Genomic DNA, 15,000 nt, shown 5'->3' with positions numbered 1-15,000 from the left:
AAGAGTGTTTTTTTCGCTCCGGGCTAGAGCCGGGTGAGGTCGTCTCGAACCACGTGCCTGAAGGCCGCCTCGCGCCGGATTCGGCCCCGCTCATTCGTCGGAGTGACCGCCCGACGCGGGCATCGCTAGATTAGCCGTGGCCCCGATCCTTCCCCATCGACAGCCTTTCGCCCCCTTCGCTCCGGCCTCTGAGGCGGCCGGTACCCCTTTCTTGGATGAGACAGAACCCTTGACGGGCCGTTCGCAGATTTTTGCCCGGCCTGTGTTTAAGGAGGCGGCCGGTACCTCCCTCCTTGGATGACCAACAACCCTTGACGGGCCATTCGCAGATTTTTGCCCGGCCTGTGTTTAAGGAGGCGGCCGGTACCTCCCTCCTTGGATGACCTTCTACCCTTGACGGGCCATTCGCAGATTTTTGCCCGGCCTGTGTTTAAGGAGGCGGCCGGTACCTCCCTCCTTGGATGACCTTCTACCCTTGACGGGCCATTCGCAGATTTTTGCCCGGCCTGTGTTTAAGGAGGCGGCCGGTACCTCCCTCCTTGGATGACCCACTACCCTTGACGGGCCCATTCGCAGATTTTTGCCCAGCCTGTGTTTAGGGAGGCGACCGGTCCTCCGTAGCTTGATCGGATTTCCCTTCCGGCCTGTGTTTAAGGAGGCGGCCGGTCCTCCGTAGCTTGATCGGATTTCCCTTCCAGCCTGTGTTTAAGGAGGCGGCTGGTCCTCCCCGGTCGGTTGCCAAGCGACCGGGACCCGCAAGTGGGCAGGAACCGTCCACCCAACGCCGGCGAGCCGGGGCCGGTGGGGGCCCTACCAAGGCGGGTCTAACTTCAGGCGGTGCAAACGGGGGAGGGGGGTAAGGACGGCTGCCGGGAGCAGACAGCCGTCCCCGGGAGGGGGTAGTAGCTTCGCGGCGGCCGCCGGGAGCAGACGGCCGTCCGCGGATTCTGCCAATGCCTGTAGGACTTTGAATATTTCACAGCCGTGCTGTGGCACTTAGAAAATTTTTCAGAGATGTGGCACTTAGAAAGTTTTTCAGAGATGTGGCACTTAGAAAGTTTTTCAGAGATGTGGCACTTAGAAAGTTTTTCAGAGATGTGGCACTTTGAACATTTTTGAGAGATGTGGCACTTTGAAAATTTTTGAGAAATGTGGCACTTTGAAAATTTTTGAGAAATGTGGCACTTTGAAAATTTTTGAGAAATGTGGCACTTAGAAAATTTTCTCTCTCTCTCTGGAAGTGCCGTGCCTTCTTCAGTTCTGCTATCCGAGCAGGGGACGCTTGCTGGCGGCCGTTACCAGCGCTCGGACCAGGCCCAATTGATTTGCATGGAAAACAATTGCGTCCCCCATGCTCGTTCTGACTATATTTTGCGAAAGGGGGGTAAAGTGATGAGTACACTAAGTGGGGGGACCAACCCATGTACTCTAGAAAAAGTACATGGGTTGACAAAAGACCAGTTCGTACTGCACCCCTGGTACCCAAACCCCTGGTACCTTTAGGCACTTAGAAAAATTTCGCCCAAATTTGGAGGTCGCTCCAGGGGAAGAGGCCGAATTTTCGCCTATTACGGCCGACCGCGGGAACCAGCCGAGGCGGACGCTTTTCGGCGCAAGAGCCGTTGGCACTTAGAAAATATTCGCTAAACTTCAAAGGACCTCCAGGGGAAGAGGCCGAATTGTCACTTTTTCTGGCCGACATCGGGAACCAGCCGAGTCGGACTCTTTACGGCGGAGCAGCCGTTGGCACTTAGAAAATATTCGCCAAACTCGGCCGGACTTCCAGGGGAAGAGGCCGAATTGTCACTTGTTCTGCCCGACATCGGGAACCAGCCGAGTCGGACACTTTAAGGCGGAGCAGCCGTTGGCACTTAGAAAATATTCGCCAAACTTGAACGGACCTCCAGGGGAAGAGGCCGAATTTTCACCTGTTCTGGCCGACATCGGGAACCAGCCGAGTCGGACGCTTTTCGGCGCAAGAGCCGTTGGAACTTAGAAAATATTCGCTAAACTTCAAAGGACCTCCAGGGGAAGAGGCCGAATTGTCACTTGTTCTGGCCGACATCGGGAACCAGCCGAGTCGGACTCTTTACGGCGGAGCAGCCGTTGGCACTTAGAAAATATTCGCCAAACTCGGCCGGACTTCCAGGGGAAGAGGCCGAATTGTCACTTGTTCTGCCCGACATCGGGAACCAGCCGAGTCGGACACTTTAAGGCGGAGCAGCCGTTGGCACTTAGAAAATATTCGCCAAACTTGAACGGACCTCCAGGGGAAGAGGCCGAATTTTCACCTGTTCTGGCCGACATCGGGAACCAGCCGAGTCGGACGCTTTAAGGCGGAGCAGCCGTTGGCACTTAGAAAATATTCGCCAAACTTGAACGGACCTCCAGGGGAAGAGGCCGAATTTTCACCTGTTCTGGCCGACATCGGGAACCAGCCGAGTCGGACGCTTTAAGGCGGAGCAGCCGTTGGCACTTAGAAAATATTCGTTAAACTTGAAAGGACCTCCAGGGGAAGAGGCCGAATTGTCACTTGTTCTGGCCGACATCGGGAACCAGCCGAGTCGGACGCTTTAAGGCGGAGCAGCCGTCGGCACTTAGAAAATATTCGTTAAACTTGAAAAGACCTCCAGGGGAAGAGGCCGAATTGTCACTTGTTCTGGCCGACATCGGGAACCAGACGAGTCGGGCCCTTTAAGGCTGAGCAGCCCTTGGCACTTAGGAAATATTTGCCTTAACTCGGCCGGACTTCCAGGGGAAGAGGCCGGATTTTCACTTGTTCTGGCCAACATCGGGAACCAGCCGAGTCGGACACTTAAAGGCTGAGCAGCCGTTGGCACTTAGGAAATATTTGCCTTAACTCGGCCGGACTTCCAGGGGAAGAGGCCGGATTTTCACTTGTTCTGGCCGACATCGGGAACCAGCCGAGTCGGACACTTTAAGGCTGAGCAGCCGTTGGCACTTAGGAAATATTTGCCTTAACTCGGCCGGACTTCCAGGGGAAGAGGCCGATTTTTCACTTGTTCTGGCCGACCGGGGGAACCAGCCGAGTCGGACACTTTACGGCGGAGCAGCCGTTGGCACTTAGGAAATATTCGCCAAAATGTTCCGGACCTCCAGGGGAAGAGGCCAAATTTTCACTTGTTCTGGCCGACCGGGTGAACCGGCCGAGGCGGACACTTTACGGCGGAGCAGCCGTTGGCACTTAGGAAATATTCGCCAAAATGTTCCGGACCTCCAGGGGAAGAGGCCAAATTTTCACTTGTTCTGGCCGACCGGGTGAACCGGCCGAGGCGGACACTTTACGGCGGAGCAGCCGTTGGCACTTAGGAAATATTCGCCAAAATGTTCCGGACCTCCAGGGGAAGAGGCCGAATTTTCACTTGTTCTGGCCGACCGGGGGAACCAGCCGAGGCGGACACTTTACGGCGGAGCAGCCGTTGGCACTTAGGAAATATTCGCCAAAATGTTCCGGACCTCCAGGGGAAGAGGCCGAATTTTCGCTCGTTCGGGCCGACCGGGAGAACCAGCCGAGGCGGACACTTTACGGCGGTTGAGCCGTTGGCACTTAGAAATTATTCAGACTTCCATCAAACACACATCGGCCTTTTGCCGTCACTGCCCGGGATGGGCACCGTGGTAGCTCGGACAGTTCGCGTGACAGCTTCCGCTGGCACTTAGACAATTTTTAAAATGAAAATAAACAGTTCTGCACATACGTGCCGACTATATTTTGCGAAATGGGGGTAAAGTGATGAGTACACTAAGTGGGGGGACCAAGTACATAAAGCCCACCCCTGGTACCTCAGAGAGGCCGAATTGACACATTTTGTGTCCGACCGCGGGAACCAGCCGAGGCGGACGCTTTTCGGCGCAAGAGCCGTTGGCACTTAGAAAATATTCGTTAATCTTGAACGGACCTCCAGGGGAAGAGGCCGAATTTTCACTTGTTCTGGCCGACATCGGGAACCAGCCGAGGCGGACGCTTTTCGGCGCAAGAGCCGTTGGCACTTAGAAAATATTCGTTAATCGTGAACGGACCTCCAGGGGAAGAGGCCGAATTTTCACTTGTTCTGGCCGACATCGGGAACCAGCCGAGGCGGACGCTTTTCGGCGCAAGAGCCGTTGGCACTTAGAAAATATTCGTTAATCTTGAACGGACCTCCAGGGGAAGAGGCCGAATTTTCACTTGTTCTGGCCGACATCGGGAACCAGCCGAAGCGGACGCTTTACGGCGGAGCAGCCGTTGGCACTTAGAAAATATTCGTTAATCTTGAACGGACCTCCAGGGGAAGAGGCCGAATTTTCACTTGTTCTGGCCGACATCGGGAACCAGCCGAGTCGGACGCTTTTCGGCGCAAGAGCCGTTGGCACTTAGAAAATATTCGTTAATCTTGAACGGACCTCCAGGGGAAGAGGCCGAATTTTCACTTGTTCTGGCCGACATCGGGAACCAGCCGAGTCGGACTCTTTACGGCGGAACAGCCGTTGGCACTTAGGAAATATTCGCCGAACTCGGCCGGACTTCCAGGGGAAGAGGCCGAATTTTCACTTGTTCTGGCCGACATCGGGAACCAGCCGAGTCGGACTCTTTACGGCGGAGCAGCCGTTGGCACTTAGGAAATATTTGCCAAAATGTTCCGGACCTCCAGGGGAAGAGGCCGAATATTCACTTGTTCTGGCCGACATCGGGAACCAGCCGAGTCGGACACTTTACGGCGGAGCAGCCGTTGGCACTTAGGAAATATTCGCCAAACTTGGCCGGACTTCCAGGGGAAGAGGCCGAATGTCCACTTGTTCTGGCCGACATCGGGAACCAGCCGAGTCGGACGCTTTACGGCGGAGCAGCCGTTGGCACTTAGGAAATATTTGCCTTAACTCGGCCGGACTTCCAGGGGAAGAGGCCGAATTTTCACTTGTTCTGGCCGATATCGGGAACCAGCCGAGTCGGACTCTTTACGGCGGAACAGCCGTTGGCACTTAGGAAATATTCGCCTTAAGTCGGCCGGACTTCCAGGGGAAGAGGCCGATTTTTCACTTGTTCTGGCCGACCGGGGGAACCAGCCGAGTCGGACACTTTACGGCGGAGCAGCCGTTGGCACTTAGGAAATATTCGCCAAAATGTTCCGGACCTCCAGGGGAAGAGGCCAAATTTTCACTTGTTCTGGCCGACCGGGTGAACCGGCCGAGGCGGACACTTTACGGCGGAGCAGCCGTTGGCACTTAGGAAATATTCGCCAAAATGTTCCGGACCTCCAGGGGAAGAGGCCGAATTTTCACTTGTTCTGGCCGACCGGGGGAACCAGCCGAGGCGGACACTTTACGGCGGAGCAGCCGTTGGCACTTAGGAAATATTCGCCAAAATGTTCCGGACCTCCAGGGAAAGAGGCCGAATTTTCACTCGTTCTGGCCGACCGGGGGAACCGGCCGAGGCGGACACTTTACGGCGGTTGAGCCGTTGGCACTTAGAAATTATTCAGACTTCCATAAACACACATCGGCCTTTTGCCGTCACTGCCCGGGATGGGCACCGTGGTAGCTCGGACAGTTCGTTTGACAGCTTCCGCTGGCACTTAGACAATTTTTAAAATGAAAATAAACAGTTCTGCACATACGTGCCGACTATATTTTGCGAAAGGGGGGTAAAGTGATGAGTACACTAAGTGGGGGGACCAAGTACATAAAGCCTACCCCTGGTACCTCAGAGAGGCCGAATTGACACATTTTGTGTCCGACCGCGGGAACCAGCCGAGGCGGACGCTTTTCGGCGCAAGAGCCGTTGGCACTTAGAAAATATTCGCTAAACTTCAAAGGACCTCCAGGGGAAGAGGCCGAATTGTCACTTTTTCTGGCCGACATCGGGAACCAGCCGAGTCGGACACCTTACGGCGGAAGAGCCGATGGCACTTAGAAAATATTCGTTAAACTTCAACTGACCTCCAGGGGAAGAGGCCGATTTTTCACTTGTTCTGGCCGACATCGGGAACCAGCCGAGTCGGACGCTTTTCGGCGCAAGAGCCGTTGGCACTTAGAAAATATTCGTTAATCTTGAACGGACCTCCAGGGGAAGAGGCCGAATTTCCACTTATTCTGGCCGACATCGGGAACCAGCCGAGTCGGACGCTTTACGGCGGAGCAGCCGTTGGCACTTAGAAAATATTCGTTAATCTTGAACGGACCTCCAGGGGAAGAGGCCGAATTTTCACTTGTTCTGGCCGACATCGGGAACCAGCCGAGTCGGACGCTTTACGGCGGAGCAGCCGTTGGCACTTTGAAAATATTCGTTAAACTTCAACTGACCTCCAGGGGAAGAGGCCGAATTTCCACTTGTTCTGGCCGACATCGGGAACCAGCCGAGTCGGACGCTTTACGGCGGAAGAGCCGATGGCACTTAGAAAATATTCGTTAAACTTGACAGGACCTCCAGGGGAAGAGGCCGAATTTTCGCTCGTTCAGGCCGACCGGAGGAACCGGCCGAGTCGGACACCTTACGGCGGAAGAGCCGATGGCACTTAGAAAATATTCGCCAAAATGTTCCGGACCTCCAGGGGAAGAGGCCGAATTTTCACTTGTTCAGGCCGACCGGAGGAACCGGCCGAGTCGGACACCTTACGGCGGAAGAGCCGATGGCACTTAGAAAATATTCGTTAAACTTGACAGGACCTCCAGGGGAAGAGGCCGAATTTTCGCTCGTTCGGGCCGACCGGAGGAACCGGCCGAGTCGGACACCTTACGGCGGAAGAGCCGATGGCACTTAGAAAATATTCGCCAAAATGTTCCGGACCTCCAGGGGAAGAGGCCGAATTTTCGCTCGTTCGGGCCGACCGGAGGAACCAGCCGGGTCGGACACGTTACGGCGCAACAGCCGTTGGCACTTTGAAAATATTCGCCAAAATGTTCCGGACCTCCAGGGGAAGAGGCCGTATTTTCGCTCGTTCGGGCCGACCGGAGGAACCGGCCGGGTCGGACACGTTACGGCGCAACAGCCGTTAGCACTTAGAAATTATTCGTTAAACTTGAACGGACCTCCAGGGTTAAGAGGCCGAATTTTCGCTCGTTCGGGCCGACCGGAGGAACCAGCCGGGTCGGACACTTTACGGCCCAACAGCCGTTGGCACTTTGAAAATATTCGCCAAAGTCGTCCGGACCTCCAGGGGAAGAGGCCGAATTTTCGCTCGTTCGGGCCGACCGGAGGAACCAGCCGGGTCGGACACTTTACGGCGGAACGGCCGTTGGCACTTTGAAAATATTCGCCAAAATGTTCCGGACCTCCAGGGGAAGAGGCCGAATTTTCGCTCGTTCGGGCCGACCGGAGGAACCGGCCGGGTCGGACACGTTACGGCGCAACAGCCGTTGGCACTTTGAAAATATTCGCCAAAATGTTCCGGACCTCCAGGGGAAGAGGCCGAATTTTCGCTCGTTCGGGCCGACCGGAGGAACCAGCCGGGTCGGACACTTTACGGCCCAACAGCCGTTGGCACTTTGAAAATATTCGCCAAAGTCGTCCGGACCTCCAGGGGAAGAGGCCGAATTTTCGCTCGTTCAGGCCGACCGGAGGAACCAGCCGGGTCGGACACGTTACGGCGCAACAGCCGTTCGCACTTAGAAAATATTCGCCAAAGTCGTCCGGACCTCCAGGGGAAGAGGCCGAATTTTCGCTCGTTCGGGCCGACCGGAGGAACCAGCCGGGTCGGACACGTTACGGCGGAACAGCCGTTGGCACTTTGAAAATATTCGCCAAAATGTTCCGGACCTCCAGGGGAAGAGGCCGAATTTTCGCTCGTTCGGGCCGACCGGGAGAACCAGCCGAGGCGGACACTTTACGGCGGTTGAGCCGTTGGCACTTAGAAATTATTCAGACTTCCATCAAACACACATCGGCCTTTTGCCGTCACTGCCCGGGATGGGCACCGTGGTAGCTCGGACAGTTCGTGTGACAGCTTCCGCTGGCACTTAGAAAATTTTTAAAATGAAAATAAACAGTTCTGCACATACGTGCCGACTATATTTTGCGAAAGGGGGGTAAAGTGATGAGTACACTAACTGGGGGGACCAAGTACATAAAGCCTACCCCTGGTACCTCAGAGAGGCCGAATTTTCGAATTCTGAGGCCGAGCTGGGGAACCAGACGAGGCGGACACTTTTCCGAGCGAGAGCCGATGGCACTTAGAAAATTTTCGGCTAAGTCGGCAGGACTTCCAGAGCGAGAGGCCGAATATTCGTCATCTGTGGCCGACCGGGGAACCAGCGAAGGCGGATAGGCGGTCACGGAGGTCCCGCCGGCTGGTCCGCGGGCCAATTTGGGTCCCGTAATTTAGCGGTCGCGGTCCGGAATCCACGCCGAGCGGGGAACCAGCGGAGGCGGATAGGCGGTCACGGAGGTCCCGCCGGCTGGTCCGCGGGCCAATTGGGGTCCCGTAAGTTAGCGGTCGCGGCCCGGAATTCGCGCCGGCCGGGGAACCAGCGCAGGCGGATAGGCGGTCACGGAGGTCCCGCCGGCTGGTCCGCGGGCCAATCGGGGTCCCGTAAGTTAGCGGTCGCGGCCCGGAATTCGCGCCGGCCGGGGAACCAGCGCAGGCGGATAGGCGGTCACGGAGGTCCCGCCGGCTGGTCCGCGGGCCAATCGGGGTCCCGTAAGTTAGCGGTCGCGGCCCGGAATTCGCGCCGGCCGGGGAACCAGCGCAGGCGGATAGGCGGTCACGGAGGTCCCGCCGGCTGGTCCGCGGGCCAATCGGGGTCCCGTAAGTTAGCGGTCGCGGCCCGGAATTCGCGCCGGCCGGGGAACCAGCGCAGGCGGATAGGCGGTCACGGAGGTCCCGCCGGCTGGTCCGCGGGCCAATCGGGGTCCCGTAAGTTAGCGGTCGCGGCCCGGAATTCGCGCCGGCCGGGGAACCAGCGCAGGCGGATAGGCGGTCACGGAGGTCCCGCCGGCTGGTCCGCGGGCCAATCGGGGTCCCGTAAGTTAGCGGTCGCGGCCCGGAATTCGCGCCGGCCGGGGAACCAGCGCAGGCGGATAGGCGGTCACGGAGGTCCCGCCGGCTGGTCCGCGGGCCAATCGGGGTCCCGTAAGTTAGCGGTCGCGGCCCGGAATCCGCGCCGGCCCGCAGCCACCGCCAGGCGGATAGGCTGTCACGGAGGTCCCGCCGGCCGGTCCGCGGGGGGAACTGCGCCCTCTGGCGGACACGCCATTGTAAATGAATGGGGTTTGGCACTTAGTGCATTTTTCGCCGAAGCCGACGAGCGCTCCGGGCGAGGAGGCCGGATTCTCGCCATCCGTGGCCGGCCGGGGAACCGGCCAAGGCGGATAGGCGGTCACGGGGGTCCCGCCGGCTGGTCCGCGGGCCAATTGGGGTCCCGTAAGTTAGCGGTCGCGGCCCGGAATCCGCGCCGGCCAGCAGCCACCGGGAGGCGGATAGGCTGTCACGGAGGTCCCGCCGGCTGGTCCGCGGGCCATTTAGGGTCCCGCGAGTGAGCGGTCGCGGTCCGGAATCCAGGCCGGCCAGGAGGCACCGCCAGGCGGATAGGCGGTCACGGAGGTCCCGCCAGCTGGTCCGCGGGCCATTTATGGTCCCGTAAGTTAGCGGTCGCGGCCCGGAATGCACGCCGGCCAGGAGGCACCGCCAGGCGGGTAGGCTGTCACGGAGGTCCCGCCGGCCGGTCCGCGGGCCAATTACCTCCAGCCGAGCGGATATGAACTTTATTAGCACCTTCTACGAGATGGCGGAGCCTTATTCGACAACCAGCACCTCGGCTTAGCATTTTCCACGGCCCGCTGATCTTCCAGAAGACGTCCAGCCGGTTTCCTCCTCACATTTTAAGCCGGCCGAGGCTTCCGGCACCCCGGCTAAGCTTTCTCCACGGCCCGCTGAGCTTCCAGGGGACCTCCGGCCGGTTCTCCCGGTGCCTCGCGCCTCGCTTTGTGAGCCGGCCGAGGCTTCCAGCACCTCGGCTGAGCGTTTCCCACGGCCCGCTGAGCTTCCAGGGGACCTCCAGCCGGTTCTCCCGGTGCCTCGCGCCTCGCTTTGTGAGCCGGCCGAGGCTTCCAGCACCTCGGCTGAGCGTTTCCCACGGCCCGCTGAGCTTCCAGGGTACCTCCAGCCGGTTCTCCCGGTGCCTCGCGCCTCGCTTTGAGAGCCGGCCGAGGCTTCCAGCACCTCGGCTGAGCGTTTTCGGCGGCCCGTTGCTCTCCCGGAGGTCGCAACGGGGAGTTACCTCCCTCTCGCGGACACGGCGAGTAAATACACCGCCTCTCGCACTTGGCGCACACTCACTCGCATTGCTACGCCTCCCGTGGCACTTTAAGCGGCCGAACGGCGGGAGTAACTACGACTCTCTTAAGGTAGGCTCACTTGACTATTTATTCATGTATTTATTTATTTTTGACGGTTCGCGGAGGCGATGACGCTCCGCGCGGGTAAACGGCGGGAGTAACTGTGACTCTCTTAAGGTAGGCTCACTTGACATCTATTTATTTATGTATTTATTTATTTTTGACGGTTCGCGGAGGCGATGACGCTCCGCGCGGGTAAACGGCGGGAGTAACTGTGACTCTCTTAAGGTAGGCTCACTTGACATCTATTTATTTATGTATTTATTTATTTTTGACGGTTCGCGGAGGCGATGACGCTCCGCGCGGGTAAACGGCGGGAGTAACTGTGACTCTCTTAAGGTAGGCTCACTTGACATCTATTTATTTATGTATTTATTTATTTTTGACGGTTCGCGGAGGCGATGACGCTCCGCGCGGGTAAACGGCGGGAGTAACTGTGACTCTCTTAAGGTAGGCTCACTTGACATCTATTTATTTATGTATTTATTTATTTTTGACGGTTCGCGGAGGCGATGACGCTCCGCGCGGGTAAACGGCGGGAGTAACTGTGACTCTCTTAAGGTAGGCTCACTTGACATCTATTTATTTATGTATTTATTTATTTTTGACGGTTCGCGGAGGCGATGACGCTCCGCGCGGGTAAACGGCGGGAGTAACTGTGACTCTCTTAAGGTAGGCTCACTTGACATCTATTTATTTATGTATTTATTTATTTTTGACGGTTCGCGGAGGCGATGACGCTCCGCGCGGGTAAACGGCGGGAGTAACTGTGACTCTCTTAAGGTAGGCTCACTTGACATCTATTTATTTATGTATTTATTTATTTTTGACGGTTCGCGGAGGCGATGACGCTCCGCGCGGGTAAACGGCGGGAGTAACTGTGACTCTCTTAAGGTAGGCTCACTTGACATTTATTTATTTATGAATTTATTTATTTTTGACGGTTCGCGGAGGCGATGACGCTCCGCGCGGGTAAACGGCGGGAGTAACTGTGACTCTCTTAAGGTAGCCTGACTCGACGTCTTTTTCAACGGTGGCTGGAGGACCCGGGCGGTTCTCGGGGGTGCGTCGCTCCTCACTTTTGACGCCCGAGGAGGCTCCCGGCACCTCGGCTACGCGTTTTCGGCGGCCCGCTGAGCTTCCAGAAGACCTCCAGCCGGTTCTCCCGGTGCTTTCCTCCTCACGTTTTAAGCCGGCCGAGGCTCCCGGCACCCCGGCCAAGCGTTTCCCACGGCCCGCTGAGCTTCCAGGGGACCTCCGGCCGGTTCTCCGCGCGCTTTCCTCCTCACTTTTAAGCCGGCCGAGGCTTCCGGCACCCCGGCCAAGCGTTTCCCACGTCCCGCTGAGCTTCCAGGGGACCTCCGGCCGGTTCTCCGCGCGCTTTCCTCCTCACATTTTAAGCCGGCCGAGGCTCCAGGCACCCCGGCTAAGCTTTCTCCACGGCCCGCTGAGCTTCCAGGGGACCTCCGGCCGGTTCTCCGCGCGCTTTCCTCCTCACTTTTAAGCCGGCCGAGGCTTCCGGCACCCCGGCCAAGCCTTTCCCACGGCCCGCTGAGCTTCCAGGGGACATCCAGCCGGTTCTCCGCGCGCCCCCCTCCTAACTCGACGCCCGAGGAGGCTCCAGGCACCCCGGCCGAGCCTTTTCGGCGGCCCGCTGATCTCCCGGAGGTCGCAACGGGGAATTGCCTCCCTCTCGCGGACACGGCGCGTAAATGCACCGCCTCTCGCACTTTGCGCACACTCACTCGCATCGCTACGCCTCCCGTGGCACTTTAAGCGACCGGGACCACCGCGAGCGCGGGCGATGACTAAGAGGCTCCCCGGCCGGCCTCGCGGAGCTCCGACGCTCCCCCGCGGGACTTCCGGCGGCCGGCCGGAGCCTCGGCACGGCTGCCGCACTCCCTAATAACACCCCGCGGACCCCCGCGAGCCGAACGCTCGCTGCCGCGGGCGACCCGTGCCAAGGCGGACGCGTGACGGCGCGGGAGCCCTCGGCACTATATCACGGTCACGTATGTAGTCAAATCGTGTAAAATCACCGTTAGTTTATTCATAATATAGGTAATAATTAAATAAATATTAACATCGCGTATATCATTAATAAACACATGTATGTATTTATTTAATAATTAAATAAATATTAACATCGCGTATAATCATGCGCAATACTTCGTGGCCGACCGGGGAACCGGCGAAGGCGGACGCATCGCGGCGCGAGAGCCGTTGGCACTTTGGAAAAATAAATAAATAAATAAATAAATAAATAAATAATTCGCCGACCGGGCTCCGGGGGGAGAGGCCGATTTTTGGCCGTTCGTGGCCGACCGGGGAACCGGCGAAGGCGGACGCATCGCGGCGCGAGAGCCGTTGGCACTTTGGAAAAATAAATAAATAAATAAATAAATAATTCGCCGACCGGGCTCCGGGGCAAGAGGCCGAATTTTCGCTCGTTCGGGCCGACCGGGGAACCGGCGAAGGCGGACGCAGCGCGGCGCGAGAGCCGTTGGCACTTTGAAAAAAAAAAAAAAAAAAAAATTCGCCCACCGGGCTCCGGGGGAAGAGGCCGGCTTTTCGCCGTTCGCGGCCGACCGGGGAACCGGCGAAAGCGGACGCGCTCTCTAACGAGCCCCGCCGGCCGGAGGAAGTGCGCCCTCTGGCGGACACGCCGTTGTAAATGAATGGGGTTTGGCACTTAGTGCATTTTTCGCCCAAGTCGAAGCGCGCTCCGGGCGAGGAGGCCGGATTCTCGCCACCCGTGGCCGGCCGGGGAACCGGCCAAGGCGGACGCGCTCTCTAACGAGCCCCGCCGGCCGGAGGAAGTGCGCCCTCTGGCGGACACGCCGTTGTAAATGAATGGGGTTTGGCACTTGGTGCATTTTTCGCCCAAGTCGAAGCGCGCTCCGGGCGAGGAGGCCGGATTCTCGCCACCCGTGGCCGGCCGGGGAACCGGCGAAGGCGGATAGGCTTTCACGGAGGATCCGCCGGCTGGTCCGCGGGCCGATTAGGGTCCCGCGAGTGAGCGGTGGCGGTCCGGAATCCAGGCCGGCCAGGAGGCACCGCCAGGCGGATAGGCTTTCACGGAGGAGCCGCCGGCTGGTCCGCGGGCCGTTTAGGGTCCCGCGAGTGAGCGGTGGCGGTCCGGAATCCAGGCCGGCCAGGAGGCACCGCCAGGCGGATAGGCTTTCACGGAGGACCCGCCGGCTGGTCCGCGGGCCGTTTAGGGTCCCGCGAGTGAGCGGTCGCGGTCCGGAATCCAGGCCGGCCAGGAGGCACCGCCAGGCGGATAGGCTTTCACGGAGGACCCGCCGGCTGGTCCGCGGGCCGTTTAGGCTCCCGTAAGTTAGCGGTCGCGGTCCGGAATACAGGCCGTCCAGGAGGCACTGCCAGGCGGATACACTCTCTAACGAGCCCCGCCGGCTGGTCCGCCGGGGGAAGTGCGCCCTCTGGCGGACACGCCGTTGTAAATGAATGGGGTTTGGCACTTAGTGCATTTTTCGACCAGCGGCAACGCAGGCTGACGGGCGGCCGCTTCCACGGGCCGGTACTACTCTACGGAGGCGCTAGCCGCCTCCGGTGGGGGCCGTGTGATCTCGCTGGATGCCCGAGGACCTTCCGCGAGGCCCGGCCGCAGCTTTTACGCGCGCCCGGTCCTATTACCTGGTGGAAGCTGGAGGCCGGGGCTCCGCAGCTCGCCGCCCGGGGACCTTCCGCGAGGCCCGGCCGCAGCTTTTACGCACCACCGCTGCTATTCTCTGGCTCCGGCTTCGTCCCGGAGGGTGCTTGGGGAACGGCGGCGCACACCGCGAACGGCCGGTGGCGGTCGGCTGGTGGCGGTCGGCTGGTGGCTGTCGGCTGGTGGCGGTCGGGGGTGGCGCTTGGGGATGGCGCTTGGGGATGGTGGCTGTCGGCTGGTGGCGGTCGGCTGGTGGCGGTCGGCTGGTGGCGGTCGGCTGGTGGCGGTCGGGGGTGGCGCTTGGGGATGGCGCTTGGGGATGGTGGCTGTCGGCTGGTGGCGGTCGGCTGGTGGCGGTCGGGGGGTGGCGGTCGGGGATGGCGCTTGGGGATGGTGGCTGTCGCCTTGTGGCGGTCGGCTGGTGGCGGTCGCCTTGTGGCGGTCGCCTTGTGGCGGTCGGGGATGGCGCTTGGGGATGGTGGCTGTCGCCTTGTGGCGGTCGGCTGGTGGCGGTCGCCTTGTGGCGGTCGCCTTGTGGCGGTCGGGGATGGCGCTTGGGGATGGTGGCTGTCGCCTTGTGGCGGTCGGCTGGTGGCGGTCGGCTGGTGGCGGTCGGGGGGTGGCGGTCGGGGATGGCGCTTGGGGATGGTGGCTGTCGCCTTGTGGCGGTCGGGGGGTGGCGGTCGGGGATGGCGCTTGGGGATGGTGGCTGTCGCCTTGTGGCGGTCGGCTGGTGGCGGTCGGCTGGTGGCGGTCGGCTGGTGGCGGTCGGGGGGTGGCGGTCGGGGGTGGCGCTTGGGGATGGTGGCTGTCGCCTTGTGGCGGTCGGCTGGTGGCGGTCGCCTTGTGGCGGTCGGGGGGCGGCGGTCGGGGGTGGCGCTTGGGGATGGTGGCTGTCGGCTGGTGGCGGTCGGCTGGTGGCGGTCGGCTGGTGGCGGTCGGCTGGTGGCGGTCGGGGGTGGCGCTTGGGGATGGCGCTTGGGGATGGTGGCTGTCG

The sequence above is a fragment of the Syngnathus scovelli genome, unplaced genomic scaffold, assembly GCF_024217435.2.
Source record: "Syngnathus scovelli strain Florida unplaced genomic scaffold, RoL_Ssco_1.2 HiC_scaffold_69, whole genome shotgun sequence".
Classification (NCBI taxonomy): domain Eukaryota; kingdom Metazoa; phylum Chordata; class Actinopteri; order Syngnathiformes; family Syngnathidae; genus Syngnathus; species Syngnathus scovelli.
This window is presented reverse-complemented; position numbering follows the sequence as displayed.